Here is a 12,611-nt window from a genome sequence, read left to right on the forward strand (position 1 = left end):
CCTTTGTTTATACCCAAAGGATCTAAAATTACCATACTAACAGTATCAGCCACATTGATGTTGCTGCTCAATTCACAATAGCTAGATTGTGGAACCAAACTAGATACCCTTCAACAGATGAATGGATAAAGAAACTGTGGGATATATACACAATGGAATATTAATCAGCCATAAGGAATAATAATATTTTGGCATTTTCAGATAAATGGATGGAATTGGAGAATATCATGCTAAGTGAAATAAGTCAATCCCAAAAAACGAAAGGTCAAATCTTTTCCTGATAAGTATATGATGATATACAATGGGGGTTGAGCGGTGGGGGATGAGAGAAGAATGGAGGAACTTTAGATTATGTAGAGGGAAATGGGGGGGTATGAAAAATGGTGGAATGAGACAGACATCATTACCCTATGTACATGTATGATTACACAAATGCTGTGAATCTAAATTGTGAACAATCACAGAAATGAAAAGGTGTACCCTATTTGTATACAATGAATCAAAATGCAGCCTGTAAAAATAAAAAAAATAATAATTTAAAAAATCTTGCATATTTCTTATTTTCATTGCATACATTTTCTAAAACAAAACAAGTTTGGAGTATCAATAAAAATATATGCAGGCATCATTTGCTTAAAATAAGATCTGTTTGTTTGTTTGTTTGTTTTAATGTGAAGAATATCTCCAAAAATGTACATAGAAAATGTTGGGACTTGCTATTTAATCCCATAGAAGTCACCATAAGTCATCTCTCATGTTATAAACATGCTTTAATGGGCCTGAACAAGTGTTCATGAGTATACAGCAGATACAGAGATGAAGAGAGTGAAAGAATGAGAGCTACCAATGGCAAGAGAAATGGAGATGCATAGATATGAGTCTCTTATTCATATGACACTGAGTTCTGCCAACTAAAATATATTATGGAGTTGGCTATCTTTCTCAAAATTTCCCAATTTAAGGACGAGAGAACAGAATTAGAAACATCATGTAGTTCAGCTATCTCACAACTGTCTCCAGAGGCACCAACTAGTTTAGGGGTTGCCTTTCCATTCCATTTTAGTGAGCAGTTGAAGAAAAAGAACATCATCATAATACTTCTTTGCAATACTGCAGTCACCAATTATTTCCATTTCAAAGGCATATGGTCTCATGTTTGCAGCAAGATGTCAATATCCCTTATTAAAGAGTCCATAAAAATAAATTTTAAGAGACCAGAACATGTAAATGATACATGTTACAAAGGCTTGATCAAACATCATGGCTATACTGCATAGAAGGACAGTTCTTTAATAACATAAACCATATTTATTGATCAATGTGTATCTGTTTAAAAATAATAATATGTGAGTTGGTTAGTGACTCAGGGTATTGCCTTTATAGTGAAAAACATCATCATCCTCTGCCTAACTCAACCACTGGAGTAATATCCAAACATTTCTTTTTCAGCAGGACCTTATGCAAATTGGTGCACCATCCTATGAGGACCTGAATTGTCTCAGGCAAGAAAATTCCAACCATTATTTCCAAAGACCCTCTTCACAGCATCTTAACTGCAAAATGTGTCTACTTTTTTTTTCATTTTGTATTGTATATTAATAATTATATTGTATTTTAATTTCTTCTGTTCTGAACAAATTTGTTTTGAAGTAAATTTTATAAGGCAACAGCTTATAAGAGACAAGGACCCTCTGTGTTTCAGTGGCTTACAAATCTGTTTGATGATTATTTTCTGCTTTTACACCCATATTTGATTATTTGTATTTCCTGGATAAAAACTGGTTCCTATAAGAGCTGAATGAAGGACAAAAAGTTGTGTCATTTTTCCTCCTAGTATTAACCAAGCCAAAAAATTTCCATATTCCTATAAACTGTGAATCAAAAACCCCAAACAAGTTTTCCTATCAGAAACCAAGCAGTGCATTTTTATAAACGGTTGCCAAATGCTTGTCACATCTGAGTTCCTGAGCCACTCTCCCTGTTTCTCTATCATTTATAAAAGGAAAAACCAGTATGTGTTGTTGCCTTGAATATATTTGAAAATACATTGTTGCTTGAGGGAGAACATTTTTTATATGTTGACATTTATTTCTTCTTTTGCCATTTTGTATTTATAACTTGTCTCCTCCTATTTTTATTGTCTCACTAATCTTTTCCCTTAGCAGATCCTTTATACTCTATTAGAAATACTCAGCTTTTCCAGAAAGGTACTTTTTATATTCCTGTGGAACCAAATTGGCCTCAGTTGTCCTTTTAACATATGGACTTTAAGGAGACAGAGTGGAAACCTTAGAAATGTTTTTATCATGAATTCAATGCTTCAAAGAAATCTCTAGAAAATATTCTATTTCAAGCAACCACAGTTAAATACCTTGTAGTTATTCTTTAATCTTTCCAGCCACATTATTTTAGCTCACATAAAAACTGGATTTTTATCTCTACTTTCAGTATCATCTATAAAATATTACAAATTGAATTCTTATGAGTTATGCATGTAGTTACACTTCTACATTCTTGAACATTTGAAAATAGTTGCAGTTAATTCAGGGATAAGCATGACATTGATTTATGTGAAAAATATATTACATATTAGCCTTTTTTGCTAAAACGTTAATGCCTTACATTTGCAGGGAATTCTTTATGAACCCATGAAGTTCATATTATAAAACAGCATTTGTTAACATTCTGGGTATATTTAGTGTTATGTTGTAATTAATCTTGCTAGGGATGCAGTGTTTTGTTAGCTTGTCTTTCTTAGAGTCATTTTCTGCAAGCTTTTGTAAAGCTTCCCTTAGGTAGTGAGCTCACATTTAGATCTTATCAGAAAATATTTCATCTTCCATAAATTCTTTCCAGAAGAATTTGCAATAAACACTCATATTGGTTAGTGATGAGGAGTTTTATTTTAAGTTCCATTAAATATTTGATTAATCTTTTTCTTTAATGTAACCATTCTAATATGCTACACAAATAAGAATTTGTTTGATATGCTTTGGCTGAAAAAAATTTCTTTTCATGTTCTCCTGGGAAGGCATTCTCTATGGAATTAAATATTTCTTAGACAACTTTTGTTACTATGCTACTGTTTAAAATTCTCATCCTTGGTATCAAGTGGGTTAGAGTTTCCCTTCCCTTACAGCATAAATAATGCTAAATTCTCAGGCACTGAAGACAACCTGCAATCTGTATCCAAATTATCTTTCCACCTTGATTTATTTTTCTGTTTCTCTTTCTATATTAAATCACACCTTACACAGAGTTGGCCAAAGAAAAAAAGATTGACTTAATAGATGAATGAATGAAGCAACCTGTGGGTGAATAAATAAAACATACTTCATAAAGTCAGAAATCATCACTCCAGAAAAATGAGTCCAACTGATCGGTCCTAAGGAAGACTTGCTTTTCCACCTCTTTATCTCTGATCCTGATTTTTTTCTCCCATATCTATATGATAGAATGTCAATTATTTTCCAGGCATAGCTCAAATACTGTCTGATACAAATCCTTTTCTAATGCATCTTCTAGGACTCAATCTCCCCATTTTCAGAATTCCTAGACTCCTGCATCTCTCCTAGGAGGTAGTATTAAGATTCTAGTTAACTCTAGTGAGTAATTAATTATCAGGTGTGTATTATTTGCCACTCATGGATTATTGCTCATTTTTTAAATTTCCTGTAACCTTTCAAAATTACTAAGGAAAAATGAGAAAGACTTAAACATGAGGAAACTGAGGCAGAAGTTATGTGTGGGGAACAGAGCTTGGATTTCAACCCAGGGAATTCAGTCCCAGAGCTTCTGGGACTGAATTATTATTATAATGATAATGTTGTTATCATTATGCCACATGTAGAGACAGTATGATGATTATTTCTAAGCACTAAATAATTCTGAGACATATTAAGTAGAACTGGACCACTTGTATGATTTGAACTTGATCTGTGTACTTCTCATACATGGCCCATCAATAACCGCTTCAAACCATCTAGTTATCTCTTGATTTTCCCACACTCAACATGTATATAATTACATAATGCCATTAGACTTATCTTGTTTACTTGTTCTAAATAATTATCACTTTCTTCATAACCTTTAATCTTTCTGAAATGCATAACTCTTCTATCTGCAACCTAATTTAGATAATTACATTCATGAGAGGCCAATTTGCAGGATAAACTTTTTATAAACAAGTGGAAATGGTGACAAATAGTGTCTAATTATATCACAAAGATATTTTAAAAGATTGTATTACATATTTTGTCTTACTGGTTAGTTTCAAAACTCCTTTTCAAGAAGCTAATGGGTATGGATAGACAAATAGTCCTCTTACACTTGGATAAGAGCTTCTACAACTTATTTTAATCACACCACCCAACAATTTTTCTTACACTTTTTTATTTTTATGTGTCTTTACACAGATTGTGAATTTTGAGGACTGAGATAATATTTTTAAACCTATTGCAAGTTGCTATTTTATCCATGGGTACATTGCTATAGTGTGGCATTTTCCCATTACCTAACCTAATGGAAACCTTCTCATTCACATTCTCTCCATCATGTGATGCTGATGTATTATCTTCATAGCCTAAAATTATCTTTTTAACTTATGTGTTTAACTTTTGAACATATTTCATATGTTGTCTCTTACCCCCTTCTACTCTCCCATAAGAGTAAGGATCTGTCCCATTCAACACCAAACATCCTGGATAAAGAAGTGTACTTGGCCTCTAGTAGGATCTCATTAAATACTTATATGACAAATAACTACTAGATCTTTAATAAGTTATTTTGGAATTAATGAATGATTTAGAAAATAATAGTTGAGACTTCAAGTTTATTAAAATAACATTCATGAATACAACAAACCATATCTGCTCTATTGGTTTGTATCCTACCCGTAATCTGATTTAGTGTTTGACATACCGGAAGTTTCTCAGAAATATTTGCTGGAATGTACATTTAATAAATAAGTAAATACACACACATACACACACACACACACATACATACTGATTTTCTTGGATTTTTATTTGAGATTCATTAATGTGGGTAAATTTATGTTTTTACCTATAAGAATTTCACCAGAATATTTTCCTAATACTAATAATTTGATATTTTATTTCAACTGTTTGTAGTAAATGTTGTATTTATTTTATAATTTGAAATCTCTAAAACAGTGAATTTTTTTTAAAATTTGGATTATAGGTTACATTATAAAAAATCTAATTAAAAACATAAATATGCAATGATATATAGATTATTTAAAATACGATTTTAGGTAGTCTCTGAGGTAGGCCATGGCCAAGCTTGCCAAATGGGTATCTTGAGTGGCTCTGATGGAGGAGTAAGAGATGAAACATGAAACATGTGAATCCTAGAGCAAGAAACAATGTATGATGCTTAATAGAGAAGGGATATGATCCAGGAACAAAAGAGTACGATCGAGTCCCCAGAATTCTCTGGTTGCTTCCTCCTTCCTCTGCACTGAAACCACTGAGACCTTTTAAGTGTGTCGAGGGAAGTGCCTGGAGGTGTAGTCTCAATTGCATGATTATTATTTGCATCGTGTAATTCTTGACTGAGTAGAAACATTAAGTGGAAGTAACTTCAGTTGGATCCAAGAAATCCTATTGTTTCTAAACCTGGTTCAACCCTTCACCAGTTCAGTTCCTTTCCACAGACCTCAGGATTTGTTGCGTTGATTTCATGATTCAGTATGAGAATGAGAGGACACAGTGGTAAGAATAAACCTTCTGGTACTGGAATTGGCAGTAAGAATTCTTGGCACTTGATGGACTGTGATTTTCAGGAACTGAACACATAATGTTGAACTGTAGTGCAGATTTTAGCTGTTAGACCCTCCTTTCTACCCTGGAGACTGAATGCTATTATAGGAACAGACTCTGTGGGTGATATACATGTTTGACATTAGTAAATTTTGACTCAAAAGGATTCTCATGAGCACCACAAGATAACTTTCTTAGGTTGTCCCCGCCCTTGCTTGGACTCTGTCTGCTGTAGCACTGATGGTACAGAAGTGAGGTCTAGATAGGAAGGAACTGGAGGAAGTTCCAACAGGATGAGGATATGAGAACCACGCACACATGAGAGCCTCTAATGCAAAATCTTATAGGTAAATAATGAATGTGTCTATTCCTGGATATTTCCTTGGGACTAAGAGAGTAGTGGGTTGTCAAGAAAAATCCCTGTGCAATGAGTCTTAAGGATGCTTACCAACCATCATTTTTTGGCATATGGGATACATGTTCCTATTGCTGATTAAGAAACCCATCCATCATCTTTGATGTTCATACTGTGACTCCATAACTGCAATTTCAGATCTTTTTTTACCTCTAAGCAGAGGAAGTAATTGAGTGGTTGAAGTAGCAATTAGACAGGGTCAACTTTTCTGTGGATGGTCTTTTCATCAGAAAGAGTAATCCAATTACCTGTCAAAACTACGAACAGAAAAGGACCCTGATTTCACTGGGACTTAATGGCAGCCACTAATATGAAGGAATGGACATTAGATTTTGTGAGCTACTAAACCTGCTACTAATTCTAGTTTCCTAATCCAGTAGTTGCTAACACAGACACTGTGAGGTTGGTTGTATTGCTAAGCCTCATTTAAAAGAATGGTGGATTCAAGAGAAATAACAAACACTCTCTGGAATGTCAATGTCATCTACTCCTGAAGAATAGTTTAGGATCATTTATGCAAGGCACTTGCTTTCCAGCATTAGGAAGTAAGGCACTGGGTTGGAGAGGGATGTGGATTTGATCTTGACTAACAGAAAAAAGTAGTTGTATAAGAAGGGGAGGTAATTTCTGCATGGTAGAGTAATTAAACGGTCTTTCTTCCTAGTGCCTACCTAAAAATTAAGGCTTTTCTCTTCAGTTTTGGAGCCAGTCTGAGACCATGCAGAATAGTAGGTAGAAGTGCTTGCAAAAGTCAGATGGAAAAATTGACTGATGATGAGGAGAAGAACATCAGTCACATTCTTGGACAAGTTTCTCACAAGAGGGGTTCAGTCCTAGAAAAATCCATGGGATATCACTCATACCATATTGTCGGTATGTGATACAAGGCCACACTGGTTCACATTGGGTCTGACCCTGGCTTTTCATCACTATCCTGAAAAATACGACAACTTTAATTAAATTCATGTTATTGAGGCCCCAAAAATAAATATTCATAAAAAGTAAATATTGAAGAAAGTGCCCAGAAAGAGTACAGCAAGAAAAATGAAGAGAATGAGATGAACATTTGTACCCTTTTTGTTAGTTAAATGTACATTTAGTTGTATATCATAGGAAACTCCACATAACTATTTCATTTGGTAATTTAAAAAGATAGGAGTTTCTTTTACTCACATAAAATCCACCAGGTTTTTTTTTTTTTTAATTTTGTTTGTTTGTTTGTTTTGGTTCAAGAATAGTGTGGTATCTATTTTACAAAGCCATTAGGAAATCTTTCAACTCACTTATTTACTGTCTCCTTCCAACTCACTGACCTATTATTATAAAGGCATAGTCCTTGTCCTCTTGGTCCAAGACCACAAATGGGAGCAAAGAATGCTGGGAAATGGTCTTAGTCTGCTTGGGCTACCAAAACAACATACATGGTCTGAATGGATTAAACATCATAGTTTACTTTCTCTTAGTTCTGGAGTTCAAGATCAGGGTACCAGCAGATTAGGTACAGCTGAGGTTCCATTTATGACTTGCAAAAGGTCACCTTCTGATAATAATGGAAGGTTTGGGTGTGTTCTGGGGTATGGCAAGCTCCTGGTCTTCTCTTACCATGGCCCTAAGAGTATCTTTAGAACCTCTCCTCTATGACCTCATCTAAATCTCCTCCCCAAAGCCTCACATCTAAATACCAATCTATTAGAGATTAGGGGTTTGATCTGTGAATTTTGAAGAGTGGGGTCACAAGAACAAAGTGCTTGAACTGAGTGAATGCATTTACCAGCCCCCTCAAAACTCCCCCAAAAATAGAGTGAAATTTTAAGGGGCATCCTATAATCTCAGGGGCTGAAAATGACTCAGAAAGCTCTGGCTTCCAAATACCAGTTCACAGAAACCCTCACCATTACAATTATGCCTTATTCCAAGAGACTTTAATCTGGTGCCAATGGACCTTAACATAAGGGTCAGTGAACCACAGTCCATAGCCAAATATGACACACTGCCTACCTCTATGACTAAAGTTTTATTTGGACATGGCCATGCCTATTTGTTTACTTATTATCTATGCCTTCTGTGCTATGGCAACAAAGATGAAAATAGTGACAGAGACACATGTTCCACAAAGCCAAAAATATTACCTGGCCTTTTAAAAAGTAGTTTCCTATCTCACCCTTAAATAGCCACAAACACACTTTACAGGTATGTGCACATTGTGAAATGTTGAACAGAATGATGTATGTGTGTTTTTTGTTATGGAATGGGTTAAAATTTGTATCAAGTTCTCAAAATATATGTGCTTCACTTCAAAAGTTCATAGGGTTTATAAAGCTTGAGGAAATACAGGATAAGAGATGTGCTTGCTTGTAAGAATGTGCTGATATAACCATAAAAAAGAATGGCAGGTGAATTAATCAAGAACTTATTTGGTGTCATGCATATTAGTGTCATAAAAGTAACAGCTAGAAAAACATCTAGGTAGAATGCCACTGTGAAACACCAATAGAATTTAGACTTCACAGAGCTATTTTTTAACCTTTGAAACTTTTTTCCGTAAATATTGACATTTTAGATTATTAACTAAAGCTGCAAGAAACCTCATTAGTGACTTTAATTCTATGAGTATATTCAATTATTTTGGATCATTTTGCCCATGTGGGTATTCATGGAAAAAGATAGCATTCTATAAAAATATTACTTTTCTTTGAAGCTTCAATCATCTAATAATAAAATAATTCACAACTAAGGTTTTTGTCTATTTTCTATGTACAAGAAATATTCCATTTTCTGGTTATTGGAAAATAACATCAACTGGCTCTATTTGTAAAGATATGCAGTGGGACAACATTAAAGTTCAAGAAAGTAAAGTAAGGCAAGGTCAGGTTTACTTCTTTTAATTCATAAGCCTTTTACATTTATTCTAGGATGACTTGAAGAAAGGAATTAATGGGTCAGTGAGATTATGCCTTTGCTGCTAAGCATCCAAAGATCATTTACATAAAACTTACATTAAAATATATCATTTTTGTAGTTTGGTAGGCCAATCTTTCATTTTTATACAACAATCTCTTAACACCTTGGATTTGCATAACTTATAAAAATGTTTTTTAAAATGGTATCACATCTATTAATTCACAAGCACCCTGTGAGCATGGTAATTATGGTCTCCTTTTATGGATTAAAATTTTGATGTCCAGAGAAGTTAGGTCTATGAAAGAATAGGATTTGATGGATCAAAATTCCCAGTTCTGTGCTCTTTTCCTAAATTATACTCTTGCAAAATGCCTTAATTTCTGCATAAAAAAGGACACAATTATACTCACATATTAAATAAATATGTGCACTTACCATTTTTATGGAAGAGAAAATACATTTATTGATTAGTAATTCAGGCTATAAACTAAGAAAAAGACTTGTTGAAAGAGAAGACATTGGATTTCAAGTTTCCTAATTAACATTAAATTGCTATAGTTATTAAACTAGCATTACTAGTATATGATAGTTTGGTCATTATTATTGCATGGAGTTTTCAACAGACAGAGATTTCAAGTTCAAGTGCTGATTTCTTCTTAGTTTCTAGTCACTATTAATAAGCATTGAGCTTCACTCTTGTGTTTCCCTCTTGAAGTATTACTACCGATGGAAAGAAGGAAGGTAATTAGAGAAAAAAATAATGTATTACAGAATGACAGGGATGAATATTTAAATCAAGTCTATGTAAATAGAGACTTTCTTTTGAGTAGTTAAACTATAGTAACTCTTTTTCCTCTCATTTTAATCCCTCTTTCCATTTAAATGTAAAAGGTCTATAAGAAAATAGTATCTCTATAGTCAGGAGGATAAGGTCAATTATGTAATTAAGAACCTGTGAGGATTATAAACCTTGACATAGGTCTTAGTAACACTGATAATTCCAGTTCAGTGAATATAAATCAACAATCAAATAAATAAATCCACTCTGCTTCATTTTCTTTTAACATTTTAGTTTTTATAATTATTGTTTGTTCCTACTAAGCCAACAACCAAAAATAATTCAGCTATTTGGTTTTCTGAGTAATTCCAAGATGAGCCAACTAATTAGGTTATTTTAAAATACAATTGTAATTAAAACCATGTGTACTGAGGGGTTAATGTCATGGTATTTATGGTTTTTAGGACACCTGTAAAGTTACTGTAAATTTGCAGCACAATAGGATTCAGCATAATAAAAATGTTAGAATTTATAAAATGTCATCAAATGCTTGTGGCCCACTTCTATAAAAAACATGAATAATTCACAGCACTATATATGGAATTAGATTTTGCTGCCCTGATTCCATTTAAATAAGTGTGTTTATGAGTCACCAATTTCATTTTCCTCTGCTTCTAAGTGGTGACCTTTCACTTATGAGCTGAAAAGCAATCAACTCTAGCTATAGAATGAGATAAAGGAAAATAAATTTAAATATGTATAGTAAACATTTATGATGGCATGTGCATTCCAAACACATTTTTTGTTCAAAGAAAAAAGATATATAAAGTCCATTCACTCTACAAATATTTATTGAGAAGTTACCATGTGCCTACTCAAACCTATTACATGGTTCCAAAGAAAATTAGACAATAAATATATGGATAATGAAATAATGTCTAAAAGGCACTTTTAAAACTCATCATATTTAAGAAAATATGCATTTACCTAGAGAATGATTGCCAATATGCAATGATTCTTCCAAGCTTCCATTCTTATTTCTTTATGTATCCACAGTTATCAGCCAATACTTATTACCATGATTTCATAAGGCATATTAAAAACTGAAGTGCTCATGAGAACAAATATAAAACTCAGCTTACTGTTCTTTATATTCAATGCATTTGTGTTTCCATACATTATTTTCTCCAACTCCTCCCCCCAACTTCCTTTCTATTCATCCCAAAATATTCTAAGGCTAATAGCAAAAGCACTCTACACAACACACTACAAATTCTCCTGTACATCACAGAAAGGATCTCACTATCTTGTGCATTTGCCTGACTGTTGTCTGTCCTCATTCTAATATCAGGATAAACATTTATTCCCTGGATAATCACAGAGCTTAAGCAAACTTTTGTTTGAGACAGAAGTTCAACAAATATTTGTGCAGTAAACTGATCAAGCCATTTCCTGTACAAAAGATTACAAAGACTCTCCATTACCTTTGACTTATCTCCACAAAGCCCTTAAGAGCCCTAGCTCTAGGTCATTTTTCTAGCTTCAATTCATACTTTCTTAAATCCATTACTCCATATTCTTGTGCTTCCCCACTTTGCTCCAAGCAAACTGTTGTACTCTGTCTTCAACATCTGCTTTCCTTTCCCTTTGCCTGGAAATTCCATCATACTTCAAGTTCTAACTCAACCATCGACTCCTTTCTATAATATTTCCTAAACATCCTTCCCTTATTTATTTACATAACATTTTGTATTTACCTCTAGTTTGAAAGATCAAATGGAATGAGAAGTTACATCTGATTTGCTATGAGCACAATTATATGCAGAAAAAAGAAGTGCAATCTTCTTTTCCAAAGTGGGTTATTTAATGAAAGAAATCCACAAACTATTTCTGCTCTCTGAATATTAGCAGGATGCCTCTGCTTAGTCAGGCAGCATGAAAAGCACAAGGCTCAGATTTAGAGGTTATTTAGATCCTGTTCCCTTTTCTCACTTCTTATGACTCTTGCATAAATTACATATTATTTGAGTTTCTTCAATTGTTGTCCAATTCTAGGACACATTGAAACCCAACTCAGCTGTCATTTCCACAATGTTCTGGTGAAAATTTAATTGTATTAAAATAATAAAGTGCCAATTTCAGCTAATAAACAACTATGCAACCAAATTTCAGTCCCATTCCACAAATAGTGAAGCCTTCAGAGCTGGTATAGATCTCACGCTCCTTTTCAGCATGAAAAGATGGTGCAGAACCCTCTTTGCAGACAGGCTACCTGGGGACTGGTCACAGCTCTTCCTCCAAAAATGGAGGGTTTAACTTTTCTGTGCATTAAATTTTTCATAGGGTTATTGTATTGTGAGCATTAAAAAACTAACATGTATAAAGCCCTTGTAACAGCCAGGCCCTGATACATAATGGATACAAAATATTAGCTATTATCATTCTTAGTGTTTTCTTTATAATGTATGACTTTATTAACTATGATATATTAATCAATACTTTATATATGCAATTTTGTAGAACAGTAACTAAAAATAATTTAAACAAAGAAATAAAAAGGGAGGAGGAATTCCTGACCTTGGAGAAGAGAGCAAAAGGAGGTCACAAGACTGAAGGGTCTCTGCAGTTAGCTGATGAACACCCATACCTCCGAGATCCACTGTGCCTGCCTTCCCATCTGCTTTCGTCTTTTCTTTCCATTTGTCTGTTTGTTTAACTGTGGATTTGGATTCTG

The sequence above is a fragment of the Sciurus vulgaris genome (assembly GCF_902686455.1).
Source record: "Sciurus vulgaris genome assembly, chromosome: 4".
Taxonomy (NCBI): domain Eukaryota; kingdom Metazoa; phylum Chordata; class Mammalia; order Rodentia; family Sciuridae; genus Sciurus; species Sciurus vulgaris.